This window comes from Gopherus flavomarginatus, unplaced genomic scaffold (assembly GCF_025201925.1).
Source record: "Gopherus flavomarginatus isolate rGopFla2 unplaced genomic scaffold, rGopFla2.mat.asm mat_scaffold_1175_arrow_ctg1, whole genome shotgun sequence".
Taxonomy (NCBI): Eukaryota; Metazoa; Chordata; order Testudines; family Testudinidae; genus Gopherus; species Gopherus flavomarginatus.
Genome location: NW_026114647.1, coordinates 15472 through 34874, shown reverse-complemented (window position 1 = coordinate 34874; position 19403 = coordinate 15472). Strand labels below are relative to the sequence as shown.

Sequence of the window (19403 nt, the reverse complement as noted above, 5' to 3'; positions counted from 1 at the left end):
ACCGCCCCTGCGTGGTGTAAACTATAATAAAAACGCGGTTTTTAGCCCGCTTACTGCAAAAACGTTTTTAAAATATGTATTTTTGGGGAACAGCTTTGTTGTTGTTAGTTAAAAAAAAGCCGTGCTAAAAAACATTCTGTTTATGTGTATCGGCAGACTCATGAAGCGTTATTCCTCAAGAAGAAATGTTGAAGGTGAGCGCGCTTAAAGAGGCCAAGAAATTTCCCTTTGAGGCAGCTGCAGTTGGAAGCAAGGGTATTAAGCACAGCGATTTTGAACAGCCCTGCGAGTCCAAATCTCTTATTGCACAAAACCAGCCGGCACTAAAAAAGGCCAAAAAGTCTACCTCTAAGACAGCATTCGTTTTCAGGGAGGGGGGAAAGGGGCTCAGACACCCCCCAAGCTTTTGAACCATTCAACGCTACCTCTACAACTTTCAGGAACTATGGTAAGCGAGGCAGAGGAGTAAAAGCCCCTAGTTTTCAACAGACCTTTGCCTCCCCGACCCAAAACAATTAGCTTTAAAAACAAACAACTCTGTGGAAGCAACCATGTTCACGCGTGGTTTGAGCAGGGTGAAGAAATTAATCCCCGGCTTTTGAAACCCGCAAAACCCTTGCCAGAAATAAGAATGTTCCTGTGGGGCTGGCTGCATCTGTTGCTGCTTCTAACGAGCTGTTTACTGTTTGTAAATCTCTAAAGCGTTTAATAGATAAAAAAGTTTTCAAAGCTAATTCTTGAGGTGTTTCAAAAACAAAATTTTCCAGGAAAAAGGGTGGTTTTTAGACCAAAAATAGCAGATACACGGGCACTAATTGAAAAAGTGGAAAGTGCGATAAAGGGGGAAGGAAGAGGCTGACTGCACATGAAACCTAAAAATGTAAAGAGGGGTAGGGAAAAAAATGGAAAAAAATCTAATATAGTAAGAAGGCTTTTGGCCAAAAACATAAAAAAAAACCATAGCTATTTTAAAAAACAACCCCCCGAACCAAGAAAGGGAAATAGACCCTCCCACCCCTTCTTCTTCTGAAGGTCCAGATTCCCCCGCTCCTGATACACCACCACAGGTGTACTTTGAGCGTGTAAGATACTGGATAAGACCCCGAAGGAAGTTTAAGGCTTATGACGATTTTGAAGAATTTCGTTTTGCTAATTTGGACAGAGTAATGGGGTTCACAAAAACCATGACGGCGATCGACATCGCTTTTCAAAATTTGCTAGATGATATTAATAATCAGGTGGGCCCTGAAGATTTTGTACAGCCACGCTTAGCTGTCCCGGGGATAAATCACCAGCTCTTTTCTTTACGGAGGCCTTGGGAAAATTTAAACGACGTAGATTTTTTAAATAACATCGTTAATGTGTTGCAAAGTAACGCAGAGATTGTGTGGTCCGAAACTTTACGCCTGGCTGTTACACTTATTAATAACAGGGTTGGTGGAGTTGGGTCTGTAAGACCTCTAAAAACTATTACGTGCAGTAAAATTTTTGAAAAAAAAGAAAACATTTAATTGATTTAAATAACCAGGGTAACAACCTGTCTTGCCGGTAGTGTGCTGAGCCTTCTATCAGATAAAAAAGTTAGAGATGCCCAGCTGTTAGAAGGGGCCAAACACCTTCATCAGGTGTTGGGGTTTTCGGACCAAAAAATGATTAGCTTGACAGACGAGAGCTCTTTCGAAGTGCGCTTGGGGGTAGCTATTACCGTTATGTATTATGAAAATGAAAATTGGTGTGGGGTACAGCCTTCCCACGGCCTTTGAATTTAACGGGTGTTTTTCACCGGTGCCCCATTTGCTATTGCGAAAATGATTACAACCCGTTGCTTAAGGCAACCTACGGACAGCTGTACAACAGAACCATCATTAAGGCTGAATTTTCAAAAAGCCAGGGGTTTTAGGTAAGGACTATGCTAGCAAACGATAACCAGGTGGAAAATTTTTTACGAGAAAAAAAGCTGCCACAACCTTTTGTTCCTGGAGACGCCCTTTACTGTGCTAGAACAAACGCCATTTACCATTATTACAAACCGCAGCCCTGGGAGCAGGTTCATTAGTACGATTTTACCAACCTCTACCCTTTTGTTAACAAAACTAAACAATATCCTGTGGGACATCCCGTTATTGTGTATGAGGGTTTTGGGGATATCTGCCAGTACTTTGGCATTGCCAAGGTTAAAGTGTACCCTCCAAGAGGTTTGTATTTTCCCGTGTTAACATACAGGGTTGATGGTAAACTAATGTTTCCCCTCTGCGCCCTTTGTGCAGAAACAAAACAAAAGGACCCCTGCAGGCACAATCAGGAGGAGAGGGCTTTAACAGGGGCTTGGTGCCCTATAGAGTTGGTGCAGGCTTTAAACAAAGGGTACAGAATCGCTGAAAGTTATGAAGTCTGGCATTTTAACCGCTCTTCGGATGCCCTGTTTTCGGACTACATTAAAACACACCTAAGACGAAAACAAGAGGCCTCGGGGTTCCCTCACTGGTGTACGGACAAGTTTAAAAAAGAACAGTACGTTAAAGAGTACCGTGAAAAAGAAGGTGTGTGTCTGCGTCTAAACAAAATTAAGGTAAACCCCGCAAAAAGACAAATCTCAAAGCTGTCTTTAAATTCCCTGTGGGGAAAATTTGGTCAGCGAACAAATGTGACTAACACTGGTATAGTAACGGACCCCGACGAGCTCTTCAAGCTCGTTTTTGTCATCGTGCCAGTTTATCGATGATGATACAGCCGTAGTGTCTTGGAAGTACGCAAAAGAACACTGCACCCATTCCAGCAACACTAAGTTGTTTATAGCGTGCTTTAAAACCGCTTATGCTGGGCTAGAGGTCGACCGCTTGCTAGACCGTTTACAGCAGCGGTGTCTTTATCATGATACGGATTCTATAATTTTTGTAAGTAAAGAAGGGGAGTGGAATCCACCCCAGGGGATTAATTAGGGGATTTAACTAGCGAAATACCCCCAGATGATCACATTGTGGAGTTTGTGTCCTCGGGACCTAAAACATACGGGTACAAACTGTCCAGCGGTAAAACCTCTATGAAATTAAAAAGAATCACACTTAACTCAGGAAACACTGAAAAAATTAATTTTGAAAGCTTAAAAGAACTCTTTTGCGATTACCCCGCGGGAGAGGACCCAAAAGAAATCGTAACACAGCAGCCAGGAAAAGTATGCGTAAAAAACGCTGGCTAATAGAAACAAGGACTCAAAAAAAACCCCAAGAAGTCAGTTACGACAAAAGACCCATCGAGGAGACTTTTAAGACTTTGCCGTACAGGTATTCATAATTATGAAAAACCAGGTTCAGTTTGTTCATCCCTTTTCCTTTTTGCTCTGTGGTCCCTCAAATTCTGGAGAATCATATTTTATAAAGCAGTTGTTAGAAAATGGTCAACAATCTGTTTTCATGTATGCCTGAAAATATTGTGTGGTGTTATAGCTGTTGGCAACCGCTGTATACAGAGTTTCTCCAATAATTTTCATGTATTACATTTTTGGAAGTTTATCTAACACTTTTAATGATGAACATTATTATTTCCTAATAAAGTGAATGTGGTTGCTATTGATGATCTGGTGGAGTCTGCTTCTGAAAGTGTTGACATTGAAAAAGCCTTACAAAATACGTACACCACAAAAACTTAAGTATTCTGTACATTGTGCAATATATGTTTTGTCAGGGGAAAAACCCGTACAATTAATTTATGTACTAAATATATGGTTCTTTTTAAAAAAACCCCGCGATAAACTACAAATTACCACTTTGGTGAGGCAAATGTACCCTGGTAAAACACAATTCTTTTGGAGGCTTCTGAGGACTCTATCAAAAACCGCTTCGCGTATCTGCTGGTGGATTTAATAGTTTCAGCGCCCGAAAACCTCAGGTTAAAAACAGGTCTTTTCCCCACAGACTGGCTCTGTGCATACTCCTTTAAAAAAAACCATAAAAATAGTTATTTTTATTAATATTCCATTTAAAAAAAATCGCTACCCGAGGAAGCATGTCTGACCGTGTGCAAAAAAAAAACTTGGCTCTTTGAAAATTTCTTATGAAAGCCAAGCCGCCTGAAAGAAAGGCTAATCTCTGTACGGCTTCTAATGACCTAGTAGCGGCCATCTCAGAAATAGCGCTTAACACTTTAAAAGGAAACGTTCCTCTGAAACCTGGACAAATAAGCATCCTTCAAAAAACCGGAAAATTATTAAAAATCTAAAGGATAAAAAGCTATCCCTAAAAAGAAAAAAAGCTTTTTTGGTCGTTTGTTAAGCTTTGCACTCCCCCTGCTGTCAAGCCTTTTAATTAACAGATAACGGAACACACTGAAAAAACTGTACCTCGTCGGGCTTCTAGCGGTGAAGAATATACGTAAACCACAACCACTCGACAATTGGATTCATAAATGAAAGACATTCTTCAAAGAACCGGTTTATCCGACAAGAAAAGGCTAAACTCTACGAGGGGGTACTGCAAAGATACCTGGTATTGGCCAAGCGTATTGGAATGGAAAAGACTAAAACAAACCTCTTTTTTTCCTCGAGCTAGAGCAAGAGCAAGAGGAGCTTCAACCGCCTAAAGTTCAGGGAGGTTTATCGGACTTTGTTATTCTGGAGGTATTGGAGGGGGTTATAAAAAAAAAGCTGAAATATTTTTAAATAAGCTTAACCAGCGTAAAGATGTTTCTTCTTGGGCTGATTGCCGTTTTGTGTACCGGGGGAAAGCGATTGAGGGGTCTCACATGCTTTATTTAGTCAGGGGGTTAACCGACTCTTGTTCTTTCGCTAACAAGAGGACTCCTAAAGGGTGACATGTTTTTATGAAAGCCTTGGCAGAGCTAGACGTGCTTACTACCGTCGTAGGGCATGTTACCAATGAACAATTTTTAGAGCGTCTAAAAGTAGGGCTAAAGCCGGTCAAGGCCACAAGTAGAACCACCCCTTTTAAAAACGTCCCTGTTAAAAAAAGAAAAATCGACTGGTTAACAAGGTAAAATAAAAGACGTAAACAAAATTTTATTGGTGCACCTCTTTAAACACACGCAAGATAAACACGTTTGAACATGTTGAAACATGCTTAAAACAGGTCTGGACATGCCGGGTCTTCATAGACGGTTACAACAGAAATTATCACAGAACTATCAGAGGACGCCCAATTGACCTGACACAAGCTAAAGCGCTAAGCGTGTGGAAAACCGTCTTCGGGGGTAGTTTTAAAATAAAGACGCAACGTGTGATTTCTAAATAAGGGGATCAAGTAATAGTATCTAAAACAAAGTGCATTGTTGAAACGGGGTATCAGCAAACCTTTACCGATGAAATATTTATCGTTTCAGGGGTTTTATTAAGAGGACAAAGACAGGTGTTTGCATTACAAGATTATGAAGGGGAGGAAGTCGTGCGGTCTTTTTATCCTGAAGACTTACAAAAAGTAAACCCAAACGAGGACTGCGTTTACAGGGTAGAAAAAGTTTTAGCAGAAAAAGGTAAGGGAATAAACAAATTTTTTTTGTAAAATGGAAAGGCTGGCCTAAGAAATTTAAAAGTTGGCTTAAAGCGTCTCAAGTGCACTTCCTTTAATTAAAAAAATGACTGAAAAAAGTTTTTACATGACCTTACCAAGCAACGCCTGAGCGGGGGTTTTTCCTCAAAATACTAGTTCCAATTATACAATAAAAATAGCCAAGTCTTTAAATTTAATAAGGCGGTGGGATGTCGCTTTATCGGAAATTTATTATTGTCACTTTTGGAGCACGCTTCTTTACGAAACAGCATTTACTTTAGCCTCGGAAAAAAATTAGAACCTACAACATGGATGCCGGCTATTATTCAATCATTCACCATTTAATAGAAATCATCAAGAATATAGACAAAGATGCCGAAAAACCAAATACCTACGTTATTTACAAACCTGTGACCGGAAGCGTTCAGTTAAAACCAAACGATGGAAAGTAGCTTTTTTCCACAGTGGGTACATTGGCAACAATATTGGGAATGCTTTCAAATCATCCGTGTAGGATAGTACCCCGCAGACATTACGGGGTGGTTAACTCTTTATACATGTACACGGATATAGTGGAACATCAGTTAGTGGGGGACTACTATGTGCCGCTGTTGCGCTGCGTTCCCATCCGCGGTAGCAACAACGAATTTCTTACAATAACGTATGACAAACCGCATTACGTTCCCTTAAGTAAGCAGCACATCAGAACCATTATTATTGAAATAAAGACGGATCAAAATAAGCGCGCTTCATTTAGAATTGGAAAGATAATTGTTAAACTATATTTGCGCCCCCAAGAAGCTGGAGAATTGTAAGTAAGAAAAACTATGGGGACCCCTTTTTGTATAGAAACTACTACAAGTCCCAGGCTGGCTATGCCTTAGCAGGATATCAAGGATTACTCGTTTTGTACGGGATAGGTTTAGAAGGCATATTTCGCAGTCTTTTTAGAAAAGTCGTGTCCCCTTTAAAAAGAGGTTTTTTACATTATTAAACACCACATAAAACAGCCGCAAAAAATATAACCAAAGATGTCGTAAACCACGTGTCTAGCGCAGTTAAAAACAAAACAGGAGCACAAGAAGGTTCCGGATAAGTGGTAATGAGAAGAAAAAGAGCAGCGATGCGCCAGCCATTTAAAGTACCATATAGACCATTAAAAAAAAAGCTGTCGGAAGATGTCTTAGCCATATACCTAAAAGGCCTCCTAAGAAGAGGAAGCGTCTCGTTCCCCGCGAGAAAAGGGATATATTTTAAAATGGCTTTTATTCATTGTGGGTCTGACGAATGCACAAAAATCGGAACTGGATTTATTTCAAATAGCCCCTATAAAAACCAGTATTTAAAATAACTTTTATGTAGAGGTACCTTCTTTGACCGCTTTTACGGTAAATGCACCTCTTGAATTTTTTATTACGGGCTTGGGGATCATTACTTAGACCTTAACAACACTCTACTGTACGTGTGCTGCAAGGTGATAAAAGATGACTGGTCGGACATTGATGATGATGCCCGGGAGCCCCGAATAGACTACCCCATCGCCACGCTTTTTAACCAGCTGGATGTTACTTTAGGCGATCGTCTTAATAGCTAGAGCAACAATTGTTACCCTTACAGAGCCTTAAAAGAGCTAATTTTAAACGAAAAGCCACGACACCCTCGCTACGCAAATTGTTTTTTTAAAGAAAATCTACTGCTAATCGGTGTGGTTTTAAAAATTAAACTAACAAGTTGCAAATATGTTTTTTGACTTATGAGCGGGATTGAAAACCAGAATTATGAAGTACACATTATTTCGGTGTCTTTGTTTTTAAATCGTGCAAAAATAACCCTGGAGGTTCGTTTGGGGCACGGCGAAGCTTTAATGACTGGCAACGCTAAGTATGCCGTAGACCGGGTATGCATAAAGGTGTTTAGCATACCGGCCGGCAGTCGTGTCAGTTACCAGGAAAACCTTTTTTTAGGACAGCTACTCAAGCAGCTAGTAGTAGGTTTTATAGATAACGACGCCTTCAGCGGCAGCTACGTTAAAAATCCTTTTAACTTTAAACATTATAACCTTAATTTTGTGGCCTTGTATGTGGATGGCGAACAGGTGCCAGCAAATCCCCTACAACCCCATTTTGAAAATGGAACCTCCGATGAATTTGCCCAGGGCTATACGCTGTACGCCTTTGATTTGACCCCATATCAGGAGTCCGCCGATCATTATTCTTTAATTAAAACTGGAAACCTGAGAGCGGAAATTCGGTTTGCAACGGCTTTGCCGTCTACGGTTAACATGATAGGGTATGGGGTTTTTGATTACGTGCTCGAAGTAAATCATAGAAGAAACGTTCTGTTTAACTATATGTAATCATGCACACCGTGCAGCTAGGTGATATTTTATCAAAGGACCCTTCTTTTTTAGATGCTTTTTCTAGCGATTGCTTTCGAAAGGTTTTTAATCCGGAAGACCTTTGGGACATATTGTTAACAACCACCCCCATAAGTTACCCGGGGAACATTTGTTGGCCCTTTATTTTCCAAAACGGGGGCCCGGCGAGTTTTTGACTCCTGCGGTTTTTCCGAAGACAGTAACTTTTTCCCTAAGTCTATTATGAATTTTTTAAACCGTAACTGTGATAAAGTTGTGTTTCATCAGAGACAACTTCAGGATCTCCTAGCAGTAACCTGCGGTTATCATTGGATTTTTTTTTAAACAACGTAATAAGGGTTTATCTTTTGATTATATTTCAAAGTTGTACAGAGATTATTTACCAGAAAATGACCGCTTGGTGGTGCAATTTGTAAAAGGAAGACGACCCGGCATGCCCAGACCTGTTTTAAACATGTTCAAACGTGTTTGTCTTCTCGTGTGTTTATTGGTAACGTGCCCTACGACCGTCTTAGGCACGTTTAGCTCTGCCAAGGCTTTCATAAAAACATGCCACCCTTTAGGAGTCCTCTTGTTAGCGAAAGAATAAGAGCCGGTTACCCCCTGACTATATCAAGCATGTGAGACCCCTCAATCGCTTTTACCCGGTACACAAAACGGCAGTTATCAGCCCAAGAAGAAACATCTTTACGCTGTTTAAGCTTATTTAACAATATTTCAGCTTTTTTTTATAACGAGGGTTTACCCCTCCAATACCTCCAGAATAACAAAGTCCAATATACCTCCCTGAACTTTAGTAGGGTGAATCTCCTCTTGCTCTTGCTCTTGCTCTTGCTCTTGCTCAGGGGAAAAAAAGAGGTTTATTTTAGTCTTTTCCATTTCACCACGCTTGGCCAATACCAGGTGTCTTTGCAGGACCCCCTCGTAGAGTTTAGCCGTTTCGTAGTCGGGAAAACCGGTTCTTTGAAGAATGTTTTTCATTTCTGAATCCAATTGGCGAGTGGTTGTGGTTCACGTATATTCTTCACCGCTAGAAGCCCGACGAGGTACAGTTTTTTCAGTGTGTTCCGTTATCTGTTAATTAAAAGGCTTGACAGCAGGGGGAGTTCAAAGCTTAACAAACGACCATTAAAGCCACCGGTTTGTTTTACAATAAGCTTTTTTTTCTTTTTAGGGATAGCTTTTTATCGTTTAGCTTTTTAATAATTTTTGGGGTTTTTTTTTAAGGATGCTTATTTGTCGAGGTTTTAGAGGAACGTTTCCTTTTAAAGTGTTAAGCTCTATTTCTGAGATGGCCGCTGCTAGGTCGTCAGAAGCCGTAACTATTTTTTATGTTTTTTTTTAAAGCAGTATGCATAGGGCCGGTCTGTGGGGAAAAGACCTGTTTTTAACCTGAGGTTTTCGGGCGCTGAACGTTTAAATCCACCAGCAGATACGCGAAGGGTTTTTTGGTACCGTGCTCAGAAGCCTCCAAAAAAATTGTGTTTTACCAGGGTATATTTGCCTGACCAAACTGGTAACTTGTAGTTTATCGCGGGGGTTTTTAAAAGGAACCATATATTTAGTATATAAATTAATTGTACGGCTTTTTTTTCCCTGACAAAACATATTTTGCACAATGTACAGAATGCTTAAGTTTTTGTGGTGTATGTATTTTGTAAAGGCTTTTTCAATTTCAGCACTTTCAGAAGCAGACTCCACTAGATCATCAATAACAACCACATTCACTTTATTACGAAATAAATGGTCATCATTAAATGTGTTAGGTAAGCTTCAAAAATGTAATACATGAAAATTTTTGGAGCAACTCTTTATACAGCGGTTACCAACAGCTATAACACCACGCAATATTTTCAGGCATACATGAAAACAGTTTGTTGACCATTTTCTACCAACTGATTTATAAAATACGATTCTCCAGAATTTGAGGGACCACAGAGCAAAAAGTAAAAGGGATGAAAAAACTGAACGTGGTTTTTCATAATTATTAATACCCGTACGGCAAAGTTTTAAAATCCTCCTCGAGGGCTCTTTTGTCGTAAATCTGTAAAAGCAGCAAAGAATCCTGTGGCACCTTAAAGACTAACAGACGTTTTGGAGCATGAGCTTTCGTGGGTGAACACCCACTTCCTCAGATGCATGTATCTGAGGAAGTGGGTATTCACCCACGAAAGCTCATGCTCCAAAACCTTTTTCGTGAATGACTTCTTGGGTTTTTTTTGAGTCCTTGTTTCTATTAACCAGTGTTTTTTTACCCTTACGATTCCTGGCTGCTGTGTTACGATTTCTTTTGGGTCCTATCCAGCGGGGTAATCCCAGACGAGTTCTTTTAAGCTTTCAAAATTAATTTTTTCAGTGTTTCCTGAGTTAAGTGTGATTCCTTTTAATTTCATAGAGGTTTTACCGCTGGACAGTTTGTACCCGTATGTTTCAGGTCCCGCGGATACAAACTCCACAATTTGATCATCTGGAGGTATTTCGCTAGTTAAATCTCCTAAATAATCCCCTGGGGTGGATTCCACTCCCCTTCTTTACTTACAAAAATTATAGAATCCGTATCATGATAAAGACTCCGCTGCTGTAAACGGTCTAACAAGCGGTCGACCTCAAGCCCAGCATAAGCGGTGGTAAAGCACGCTATAAACAATTTAGTGTTGCTGGAATGGGTGTAGTGTTCTTTTGCGTACTTCCAAGACACTACGGCTGTGTCATCATCGATAAACTGGCACGAAGACACATCGTAATAAGGTACAAAAACGAGCTTGAATAGCTCGTCAGAGTCCGTTACTATACTAGTATTAGTGAAATTTTTTCGCTGACCAAATTTTCCCCACAGGGAATTTAAAAACAGCTTTGAGATTTGTCTTTTTGCGGGATTCATTTTAATTTTTTTAACATGCAGACATACACCTTCTTTTTCACGGTACTCTTTAAGGTACTGTTCTTTTTTAAACTTGTCCGTACACCAGTGAGGGAACCCCGAGGCCCCGTGTTTTCGTCTTAGGTGTGTTTTAATGTAGTCCGAAAACAGGGCATCCGAAGAGCGGTTAAAATGCCAGACTTCATAACTTTCAGCGATTCTGTACCCTTTGTTTAAAGCCTCCACCAACTCTATAGGGCACCAATCCCCTGCTAAAGCCCTCTCCTCCTAACTGTGCCTGCAGGGGTCCTTTTGTTTTGTTTCTGCACAAAGGGCGCACAGGGGAAACATTATTTTACCATCAACCCTGTATGGTAACACGGGAAAATACAAACATCTTGGAGGGTACACTTTAACCTTGGCAATGCCAAAGTACTGGCAGATATCCCCAAAACCCTCATACACAATAACGGGATGTCCCACAGGATATTGTTTAGTTTTGTTAAAAAAGGGTAGAGGTTGGTAAAATCGTACTAATGAACCTGCTCCCAGGGGTGCGGTTTGTAATAATGGTAAATGGCGTTTGTTCTAGCACCGTAAGGGGCGTCTCTAGGAACAAAAGGTTGTGGCAGCTTTTTTTCTCGTAAAAAATTTTCCACCCGGTTATAGTTTGCTAGCATGGCTTGCCACTCGTGATCCACACGGCCCTTACCTCAAACCCCTGCCTTTTTAAAGATTCAGCCTTAATGATGGTTCTGTTGTACAGCTGTCCGTGGATTACCTTAAGCAACGGGTTGTAATCATTTTCGCAATAGCAAATGGGGCACCGGTGAAAAAACACCCGTTAAATTCAAAGGCCGTGGGAAGGCTGTACACCCCCCCGTTGTAAAAAAACACAAAGTTTCATTTTCATAATACATAACGGTAATAGCTACCCCCAAGCGCACTTCGAAAGAGCTCTCGTCTGTCAAGCTAATCATTTTTTGGTCCGAAAACCCCAATTCCTGATGAAGGTGTTTGGCCCCCTCTAACAGCTGGGCATCTCTAACTTTTTTATCTGATAGAAGACTCAGCACGCTACCGGCAAGACAGGTTGTTACCCTGGTTATTTAAATCAATTAAATGTTTTCTTTTTTTTTCAAAAATTTTACTGCACGTAATAGTTTTTAGAGGTCTTACAGACCCAACTCCACCAACCCTGTTATTAATAAGTGTAACAGCCAGGCGTAAAGTTTCGGACCACACAATCTCTGCATTACTTTGCAACACATTAACGATGTTATTTAAAAAATCTACGTCGTTTAAATTTTCCCAAGGCCTCCGTAAAGAAAAGAGCTGGTGATTTATCCCCGGGACATCTAAGCGTGGCTGTACAAAATCTTCAGGGCCCACCTGATTATTAATATCATCTAGCAAATTTTGAAAAGCGATGTCGATCGCCGTCATGGTTTCTGTGAACCCCGTTACTCTGTCCAAATTAGCAAAACGAAATTCTTCAAAATCGTCATAAGCCTTAAACTTCCTTCGGGGTCTTATCCAGTATCTTACACGCTCAAAATACACCTGTGGTGGTGTATCAGGAGCGGGGGAATCTGGACCTTCAGAAGAAGAAGGGGTGGGAGGGTCTATTTCCCTTTCTTGGTTCGGGGGGTTGTTTTTTTACAATAGCTTTGGTTTTTTTATGTTTTTGGCCAAAAGCCTTCTTACTATATTAGATTTTTTTCCATTTTTTTCCCTACCCCTCTTTACATTTTTAGGTTTCATGTGCAGTCAGCCTCTTCCTTCCCCCTTTATCGCACTTTCCACTTTTTCAATTAGTGCCCGTGTATCTGCTATTTTTTGGTCTAAAAACCACCCTTTCTTCTGGAAAATTTTGTTTTTGAAACACGTCAAGAATTAGCTTTGAAAACTTTTTTATCTTATAAACGCTTTAGAGATGTACAAACACTAAGCAGCTCGTTAAAAGCAGCAACAGATGCAGCCAGCCCCACAGGAACATTCTTATATCTGGCAAGGGTTTTGCGGGTTCCAAAAGCCGGGGGATTAACTTCTTCACCCTGCTAAAACCACGCGTAAACATGGTTGCTTCCACAGAGTTGTTTGTTTTTAAAGCTAATTGTTTTGGGTCGGGGAGGCAAAGTTCTGTTGAAAACTAGGGGCTTTAACTCCTCTGCCTCGCTTACCATGGTTCCTGGAAGTTATAGAGGTAGCTTTGGGTGGTTCAAAAGCTGGGGGGGTTTGAGCCCCTTTCCTCCCTCCCTGAAAACGAATGCTGTTTTAGAGGTAGACTTTTTGGCCTTTTTTAGTGCCGGCTGGCTTGGACGCGCAGGGCTGTTCAAAATCGCTGTGCTTAATACCCTTGCTTCCAACTGCAGCTGCCTCAAAGGGAAATTTCTTGGCCTCTTTAAGCGCGCTCACCTTCAACATTTCTTCTTGAGGAATAACGCTTGATGAGTCTGCCGATACACATAAACAGAATGTTTTTTAGCACGGCTTTTTTTTAACTAACAACAACAAAGCTGTTCCCCAAAAATATATATTTTAAAAACGTTTTTGCAATAAGCGGGCTAAAAACCGCGTTTAAATTATAGTTTACACCACGTAGGGGCGGTAGAACGGCAACTTTTGTACAATAAAAGCTTTAAGGGTTTTCAAGCCCCTAAAATGCACACTATTTCCAACATCAGATTTTTTTATTTTAAAAAACACATATTTGAAAAACAGTTCACACCTTCTTCTGTAATTTCAGGAAAACTATTGGGTGGTTTTGACTTCCATCTAGTTCTAAATTAAAAAAATAATTTTTTTAAAACCTTTTATCTTAAAAATAAATTATTCTTGTGTAGCATATTAATTAGCTTACCAAAGTTTAAAGCTTGTAGCGCGGCATCTGGAATGTCAAGAAAAAAGGCCTCGTCCTATTTAAAAGTAAAAATATTGCCTTTTAAGTGAGCATAACGCTAGTATAATACCTTGACGACCCCCGCAAATTATAGTAAGGTTTCTTACCATGTGGTTGCTCCCCATAACGGTAAAAGTCTTGTATTAGCAATATTTCTTTAACAGTCTTGTTAAGTTTTTTGTTCCTCTATTTATAGGTTTAAACCTGTTTTTCAAAAAAAGGTTTTGCCCTCCACCCCCCCAAAAATTAATATTTAAAAAGGCGTTTCTTTAAAAAACAGGGTGCGTAAAGGGCACTTTTCTAGGAAAAAAGGCGGGTGTCGGTCCCCAGACTGCCTACATGCTTTAGCTTTAATGGCTAAAAATGTTATTTTTTTATAGTAAATGTGTTTAAACAGTTAATAAAAAGCCTTTTTTAAATAGTAATGTACCCATTTACACCCTTGTAACCAAAAACTTTTTAAAAACTGCAACTGTATTTCTTTAATTTGTTTTATGGCCTTAGTTTTTAAAACAAAACTGCTAATTTAAAAATAAACCACGTTAAACTTTTACACAACTTATTTTACATTGTTAGTAAGTTAAAAAAATATGTATTTCTTTAAAACATATTCTAAAACGGTATTTAGGTTTTGTTACAGGGTTAAAAAAAAGCCGAAGGCTCTGGCTGTTTAGCTAAGAGCGGAGGGGGAGTTGTCTTAGTTGGTTTTTTTAAAAAACGCGGGAAGGCTTTTGGCTACACACTTTAGCTTTTAAACTTTAATGGTTAAAAAGCTTAGTTTTTATAGTAAATTAGTATGCTTCTTAATACCTGTTTTTGGGGTTCTTTTGCTTTAAAAGAAGACCTTGTTATGTTTTGTTCTTTTTATTTTTAATTTACTGACTTACAGAGGCTGTTTTTGCTAAGAGCTGCTGCAAGAACCTGCTGTTTTTACTATAAAATGGCCCGGGTTAGCCTAAAATTAAAAAAAACAAACCTTTTTTATTACAGCACATTAGTTTTATCGCACTAAAATGTTTTTGCACACTTACATGTTATTAAAACACCTATGCCAAAATAAAGGCTATGGGTCTTCAGGTTTCCTTTTCAACCTTATTTGTTAAAAAGTGGGGAAAAAAGCAATCTTCTCTCTAATCCGCCGGTATCCTAAATATGGGGACTATAAACCGCCTGTTACTAAAAAAAAATCTAGGGTGCTTCTGCATAATTTTTTATTACAACACATACAAAAGGGTTGTGGCTTAGGTTTGTCTTTTCGAGTCATTATCCCTTTGCAAAACTTAATGTAATTGTAACTTGTGTTTGTTAAAAAGTTTGGGAAAGAAGCAGCCTTCTTATCTCTGACCCACTGCTCACAGAGGCTTCTTTACTAACAGGTGCTTTGCCCGACTTTCACATTGTTTTTACTAAAAAAGAAAAACAAAAAAAACAATTAGTTTAAAACCTAGGGAAAAACTTTAAAAATGGTGTATTACGAAAAGCTTGCGCGTTTTAAAAACATCTTTGTAAAAGGGCTACTTGGTGGGAAAATGCTGCGGATCTGTTTCTTTAGATAAGAAAAAAATGATAATAGGAAGGGTGGAAAGAGGGGGAGCTGGCTCTTGCTTAAAGTCTTGAGACACTAGGATTGGTTCAGGAAAATGAATTCTATGACGCTGTTGTAAAACTACCTCTGATTGGTCCGATCCAAAGGCGGTGATAACAAGCCTAAGAGGGTTTGAACCCGGAAAGCTGCCTCATTCTGCAGAAAGACGGGAAAAGGTAACAATTCTCTCTCTTTCTCTTTCATCCTACCCTGTGTTCTCTATTTTTGCTCTTTGCAAAGTGGACTCTCTCTTCGCTTTTCTTGTCATGTAAACCGCCCTGATTCTGAATGCTATTTTACCCTGTGCTTACTAAACAGACTCTGCCTGCTTCTCTCTCTCTTTCTCATTCTGATTCCGCCATGTGCTGTCTAACTTTGATCTTTCTTTTTAATCTGCAATGATATTGAATAGTCTAAATACTTTTTTACCCCGTGCTTACCAAACAGGCTTTGCCTTTGTCAATTTTCCTTTTAAACTTCGTTTTTCTTAATCTACATTGGTATTAATTAGTTTTAATGTGTTTTATTTACTAAGGTTAAACCAAAAAGAGCTACCTGGTTTTACAAAAAGACTGCAAAGGTAAACTTTTTTTAAGTTTACCGTAAGCTTTATTGTGTTTTTCTTAGCCACTTTTTAATAAAGTTTTTATGCTGTGCTTACCGAACAGGCTTTGACATTGTCAAATTTTTTAAACCTAGTTTTTAAGTATTTCTTTATAGTTTTTGGTTATGTGATAACAAAACATGTTTTCCTTCATTTAATTATCCTTTTAAACTTCGTTTTTAATGTTTTCTCCTTCACCTACATTGATATTGACTAGTTTCAATACCTCTTTATCCTGTGCTATCCAAACAGGTTTTGCCTTAGAAAATTCCCTTTATAAACGTAGATTACAATATTATTTAACTTTTTTATTATTACACCCTCATATTTAATACACTTTTTATTCATGTCATCAAGCACAAAACTACACAACACTTCCCCCAGTCACACATACACGCCCATTTTTTTTCAGAATAGTCTACGGAGCCAACGGAAATGGAGGGTGGGAAGCAGGACATAAGCCCTAAAAGGGCCTTGGAAACGTGTCAAAATTGCATGGTGAGGAGTACTATCGAGCTTATTACTACTCATGGTTCTCCGTGGCCACGGTTGGGGCCCGCAGGGGTTGAAAAACGGGAGCTACGGTTGGGGCCCAAGGGGATAGGTCCCTATTGCGGAGTTCGGTCCCAAAGGGGTTGGGCCCCTGGAGCTGGGGTTGGGGCCCCCAGGGGTCGGGCCCCTGGAGATGGTGTTGAGGCCCCAGGGGTTAGTCCCCTGGAGCTATGGTTCGGGCGCTCAGGGTTTGGGCCCCTGGAGCTGGGGTCGAGGGCCCCAGGGGTTGGGACCATGGAGCTGGTGTTCGGGCAACCAGAGGTTGGTACCCTGGAGCTGGTGTTGGGGCCCCCAGGGGTTGGGCCCTGGAGCTATGGTTTGGTCCCGCAGGGGTTGGGCCCCTGGAGCTGGTGTTGGGGCCCCCACGGGTTGGGCCCCTGGAGCTATGGTTCGGGCCCCCAGGGGTTGGGCCCCTGGAGCTATGGTTCGGGCCCGCAGGGGTTGGGCCCCTGGAGCAGGTGTTGGGACCCCCAGCGGTTGGGCCCCTGGAGCTATAGTTCGGGCCCCCAGGGGTTGGGCCCCTGGAGCTGGTGTTAGGGCCCCCAGGGGTTGGGCCCCTGGAGCTATGGTTCAAGCCCCCAGGGGTTGGGCCCCTGGGGCTGGTGTTGGGGACCCAGGGATTGGGGCACTGGACCTATGGTGCGGGCCCCCAGGGGTTGGCCCCTGGAGCTATAGTTCGGGCCCCGAGGGGTTGGGCCCTGGAGCTGGTGTTGGGGTCCCCAGGGGTTGGGCCCCTGGAGCTATGGTTTAGTCCCCCAGGGGTTGGGCTCCTGGACCTGGTGTTGGGGCCCCCAGGGGTTGGGCCCCTGGAGCTATGGTTCGGGCCCCCAGGCATTGGGCCATTGCAGCTGGTGTTGGGGTCCCCACGGGTTGGGCCCCTGGAGCTATGGTTCGGGACCCCAGCGGTTGGGCCCCTGGAGCTGGTGTTCGGGCCCCCAGCGGTTGGGCACCTGGAGTTATGGTTCGGGCCCCCAGGGGTTGGGCCCCTGTAGCTATGGTTCGGGCCCCCAGGGGTTGGGTCCCTGAAGCTGGTGTTGGGACCCCCAGGGGTTGGGCCCCTGGAGCTATGGTTCGGGCCCCCAGGGGTTGGGACCCTGGAGCTGGTGTTGTGGCCCCCAGGGGTTGGGCCCCTGGAGCTATGGTTTGATCCCCCAGGGGTTCGGCTCCTGGAGCTGGTGTTGGGGCCCCCAGGGGTTGGGCCCCTGGCGCTATCGTTCGGGCCCCCAGGGGTTGAGCCCCTGGAGCTGATGTTGGGGCCCCCAGGGGTTGGGTCCCTGGAGCTATGGTTTGGTCCCCCAGGGTTTGGGCTCCTGGACCTGGTGTTGGGGCCCCCAGGGGTTGGACCCCTGGAGCTATGGTTCGGGCCCTCATGGGTTGGGCCCCTGGAGCTGGTGTTGGGGACCCCACGGGTTGGGTACCTGGAGCTTTGGTTCGGGCCCCGAGGGGTTGGGCCCCTGGAGCTGGTGTTGGGGCCCCCAGGGGTTGGGCCCCTGGAGCTATGGCTCGAGTACCCAGGGGTTGGGCCCCTGGAGCTGGTGTTGGGGCCCAAAGGGGTTGGGCCCCTAGAGCTATGGTTTGGTCCCCCAGCGGTTGGGCTCCTGGACCTGGTGTTGGGGCCCCCAGGGGTTGGGCCCCTGGAGCTATGGTTCGGGCCACCAGGGGTTGGGCTCCTGGAGCTGGTGTTGAGGCCCCTACGGGTTGGGCCACTGGAGCTATGGTTCGGGCCCCCAGGGGTTGGGCCCCTGGATCTGGTGTTGGGGCCCCGAGGGGATAGGACTCTGGAGCTATGGTTCGGGCCCCCAGGGGTTGGGACCCTGGAGCTGGTGGTGTGGCCACCAGGGGTTGGGCCCCTGCAGCTATGGTTTGGTCCCCCAGGGGTTGGGCCCCTGGAGCTGGTGTTGGTGCCCCGATTGGATGGGCCCCTGGAGCTATGGTTCGGGCCCCCAGGGGTTGGGCCCCTGGAGCTGGTGTTGGGGCCCCCAGGGGTTGGGCCCCTGGAGCTATGGTTCGGGCCCCCTGGGGTTGGACCCGTGGAGCTATGGTTCAGGCCCCCAGGGGTTGGGCCCCTGGAGCTGGTGTTGGGGCCCCCAGGTGTTGAGCCCCTGGAGCTATGGTTTGGTGCCCAGGGGTTGGGCCCCTGGAGCAGGTGTTCAGGCCCCCAGCGTTTGGGCCCCTGGAGCTATGGTTCGGGCCCCCAGGGGTTGGGCCCCTGGAGCTGGTGTTGGGGTCCCCAGGGGTTGGGCCCCTGGAGCTATGGTTCGAGCCCCCAGGGGTTGGGCCCCTGGAGCTGGTGCTGGGGCCCCCAGGGGTTGGGCCACTGGAGCTATGGTGCGGGCCCCCAGGGGTTGGGCCCCTGGACCTGGTGTTGGGGCCCCCACGGGTTGGGCCCCTGGAGCTATGGTTCGGGCCCCCAGGGGTTGGGCCCCTGGAGCGCGTGTTGGGGCCCCCAGCGGTTGGGCCCCTGGAGCTATGGTTCGGGCCCCCAGGGGTTGGTCCCCTGGAGCTGGTGTTGGGGCCCAAAGTGGTTGGGCCCCTGGAGCTATGATTTGAGCCCCCAGGGGTTGGGCCCCTGGAGCTGGTGTTGTGGCCACCAGGGTTTGGGCCCCTGGAGCTATGGTATGGTCCCTCAGGGGTTGGTCCCCTGGAGCTGGTGGTGGGGCCCCCAGGGGATAGGCCCCTGGAGCTATGGTTCGGGCCCCCAGTTGTTGGGCCCCTGGAGCTGGTGTTGGGTCCCCCAGGGGTTGGGCCCCTGGAGCTATGGTTCGGGCCCCCTGGGGTTAGACCCCTGGAGCAATGGTTCGGGCCCCCAGGGGTTGGGCTCCTGGAGCTGGTGTTGGGGCCCCCAGGGGTTGGGCCCCTAGAGCTATGGTTTGGTCCCCCAGTGGTTGGACTCCTGGACCTGGTGTTGGGGCCCCCAGGGGCTGGGCCCCTGGAGCTATGGTTCGGACCCCCAGGGGTTGGGCCCCTGGAGCTGGTGTTGGGGCCCCCGCGGGTTGGGCCCCTGGAGCTATGGTTCGGGTCCCCA

At 44.1% G+C, this 19403-nt stretch overlaps 1 long non-coding RNA gene across 1 annotated transcript; it reads right to left on the bottom strand.

Moving 5' to 3' along the window:
* Positions 1-13067: 13067 nt before the first annotated feature.
* On the bottom strand, positions 13068-13828 carry LOC127041971 (uncharacterized). The gene is made up of 3 exons (XR_007771795.1): positions 13745-13828; positions 13599-13653; positions 13068-13191 (listed from the first exon to the last, which is right to left on the bottom strand). It is a non-coding gene; the product is annotated as an uncharacterized LOC127041971 (long non-coding RNA).
* Positions 13829-19403: the final 5575 nt, after the last annotated feature.